The sequence below is a fragment of the Bison bison genome, unplaced genomic scaffold, assembly GCF_000754665.1.
Source record: "Bison bison bison isolate TAMUID 2011002044 unplaced genomic scaffold, Bison_UMD1.0 scf7180017864310, whole genome shotgun sequence".
NCBI classification, from domain to species: Eukaryota; Metazoa; Chordata; class Mammalia; order Artiodactyla; family Bovidae; genus Bison; species Bison bison.
In genome coordinates this window covers 448257-452028 of record NW_011494882.1, presented here as the reverse complement: position 1 = coordinate 452028, position 3772 = coordinate 448257, and positions in this window count along the sequence as shown.

Genomic DNA, 3772 nt, shown 5'->3' with positions numbered 1-3772 from the left:
ATTGCAGGCAGATTCTTTTTTTTTTTTTTAATTTTATTTAATTTTTAAACTTTACAATATTGTATTAGTTTTGCCAAATATCGAAATGAATCTGCCACAGGTAATCATATTTAACAAGTAACCTTCTGACTATAATTTACCTGTCCACTTTAAGATTTCTTTATTTAAATACTTTACATGTTTTATTTAATTTAATCTTTACAACAATCTTATAAGTAAATACTAGCATCAACATTTTTCAGATAAGCTTGAGGTCACTTGACAAAAGTCTTCCAGCTTGAACAAGCCAGAATGGTGAAGCCAGAATTAAAATCTAAGATTTGACACATTGAGAAAAGGTCATACCTAGGGATCCCAGAGTTGTGCCATCTTGGCTTTTTAACTTTTTGCTGATTTGTTTAATTTACAAAACTGATAATCTCAAGTGCACATCAATATGACTAATTGATTAAATATTAGATTGTCCTGGGCTGATAAATGCATTGTGCTATCAACTTCGGTTTCCAGCTCTAAAGTCTGACATTCACTTATAACCTCATCTTCTGCTCGTTTTCTTTAAATTTCACAAGAACTAACAGACTGTAGAGTTATTCCCAGTGAGATTTAGCTAAAGAATCCTCCTCCTTTCTAAATATAAATTTTGTGCTTTTATTTATTTGCTTATTTATGGATTGTGGAATTTTAGTTCCCCAACCAGAGATTGAACCCAGGTTCTAGCAGTGAGATTGCCAAGTCCTCCCATTGGACCATCAGGGAATTCCCTTGCACTTTTATTTTTTAAAAAAGCATTCCTATGTGGTGAATATAGAGAGAATATTCCTTAATACCACTCACCACTAGGTAAGAAATGATGACTACCCCGAATTGGCAGGGAACTCTAACAAGAAGCTATGGAAGTCTGCAGTAGGAATTAGTATGTTTGATCTTAGCACTACCTGAGAAATCATATATTGGAAAGAATGTCCTTCTCCTTCAGTCAGTCAGTTCAGTCACTCAGTCATGTCCGACTCTGTGACCCCACGGACTGCAGCATACCAGGCTTCCCTGTCCATCGCCAACTCACGGAGCTTGCTCAAACTCATGTCCATCGAGTCGGTGATGCCACCAACCATCTCATCCCCTGTCATCCCCTTCCCCTTCGTTCACTGGGAAATAAACAGGCAGCAAACAGAACTACATTCTAAAGCAGATGGAGTTGGAGGCCTGAAAGATTAGCATAGTTGCAGCAATCAGAAATGAAAACTTAAATTGTTTTTCTTTTCACAGGTTACTTACTAATGAATGTAATTTCTTACATTTAGTCAGAGCAAAATTGCCTTTATTGGACCAGATAAACTTCCCAGGTAAACCTTGTTAACTTTAAGGATGATTAGATATCTGTGGTCAGAGTGGGTGTATTTTTGCTGCTGTTTTACCATTTATAATGTAGTTTAAAAGCTTAAATTACATTTCAAGCAAAAACTTAAATTACATTTCAAGCCAATATACTCTTCTCTCATCCTCCTATAATTGGGCTTCAGAGACTTGAGATTCAAACTGTCTTGCATATAAACTTATAAGTGGACAATTTATGTATGTTAAATAGGAAGTTCTTGATGCTCAGTATGATGGAGAAATGGAAAGAAAAGTGTCTATGATGTGCACTTGATCTTATATAGATGAGTTCCTTTGATCCCTTCAACAATGTTTGAAATGAATATGCTTAACATTTATCATATTCATGAGAATATTGGTGTTAGGAGACATTGAGTTGTTCAAGGTCTCATAGGTAGGAACAGGAGATATCATAATATTAATCTTAAACTCTTTATAGGATAGCTCCTGCTGCTGCTGCTGCTGCTAAGTCATTTCAGTCGTGTCCGACTCTATGCGACCCCAGAGATGGCAGCCCACCAGGCTCCGCCATCCCCAGGATTCTCTTGAGTGTTCTCAAGAACACTGTAGTGGGTTGCCATTTCCTTCTCCAACTTATAGGATAGCACACCCCCTTAAAGAGCAAATTAAATTCTTTGTCAGATATATTATAGCACAATATTTACAAAAAGTCTGTTTTACAATAATTGATTCTACCAATTCATATAAGTATATTCCCCTCCTTCTCTCCCATTCTACTACTTTTTTGTTTCTTCTTCCTTCTTTCTTTCCCTCCAACATTTTTACCAGACACCACAATGAACAAAATCATGTTTGATTTGAAAGGTGACACTGGTTCATTGATCTATAATTCTCAGTTAATGACAGTTGACTCTAGGAGTCTCAGACTTCAGAGATGAGAGACCTGGGCCTATATTGGGTAAGCTAGGAAATCACACCCTCATGAGACTGGCAAGCCTGTATAAGACTGGTGGAGAAAAGGAAAGTGTAGTATAGCATAGAGTCCAGTTCAGTTCAGTTCAGTTCAGTCACTCAGTCGTGTCAGACTCTTTGTGACCACATGAATCGCAGCACGCCGGGCCTCCCTGTCCATCACCAACTCCTGGAGTTCACTCAGACTCATGTCCATTGAGTCAGTGATGCCATCCAACCATCTTATCTTCTGTCAGCCCCTTCTCCTCCAGCCACCTCTAAATGGACCAACATGGCCAGTCCTTCTTTTCATGGGGGAATTTTATTACCCTAATTTTAGCTAGTATTGCAAACTTAAGTCTTGCATATAAAGTAACATTGATCATTTAATCTATACTCTTGGTCAGGTAGTACTGTCTTTAGAAATCAGACTGGAAATAACAGAGATTAAATTTGGGGATGTGATCACTGGGCATTCTGTTACCCTATGTCTCTGAAGTCAGATTTTATAGTTTTGAATATTGGATAATCCCATGGACAGAGGAGCCTGGTGGGCTACAGTCCATGGGGTCACAAAGAGTCAGACACCACTGAATGATTGAGTACACATACACACACATGCTTTTGAATGTTAATTAGAAATCAGTTTCTTCATATATTCATGATATACTTTTAATTAATCACAATGCTTTCTTCATTCATTTCTTTCTCTAAGCCAAACATAAATTGATTCAGCATTTTTTCCTAGCCTAGTGGTAGGCTCTGCAGTTAGAGAAAAGAAAAATAAAGATCTCTGTTCTCTGAATTCCATTCAGACTTTGGTTGGAGTATGTTTTGCTATATATGCAGACTACACCATGTGAAATGCCAGGCTAGATGAATCACAAGCTGGAACCAAGATTGCTGGATTCCATTGATTGCTGAAATATCAACAACTTAAGAAATGCAGATGATACCATTTTAAGGGCAGAGACTGAAGAGGAACTAAAGAGCTTTTTGATGAATGTGAAAAAGGAGAGTGAAAAAGCTGGCTTAAAACTCAACATTCAAAAAACTAAGATCATGGCATCCTGTCCCATCAGTTCAGTTCAGTTCAGTTGCTCAGTCATGTCCAACTCTTTGCGACCCCATGAACTGCAGCACACCAGGCTTCCCTGTCCATCACCAACTCCCAGAGTCCACCCAAACCCATGTCCATCAAGTCGATGATGCCATCCAGCCATCTCATCCTCTGTCGTCTCTTTCTCCTCCTGCCTTCAATCTTTCCCAGCATCAGGGTCTTTTCCAATGAGTCAGCTTTTCGCATCAGATGGCCAAAGTATTGGAGTTTCAGCCTCAACATCAGTCCTTCCAATGAACATCCAGGACTGATCTCCTTTAGAATTGACTGGTTGGCTCTCCTTGCAGTCCAAGGGACTCTCAAGAGCCTTCTCCAACACCACAGTTCAAAAGCATCAATTCTTCAGCACTCAGCTTTCTTTATAGT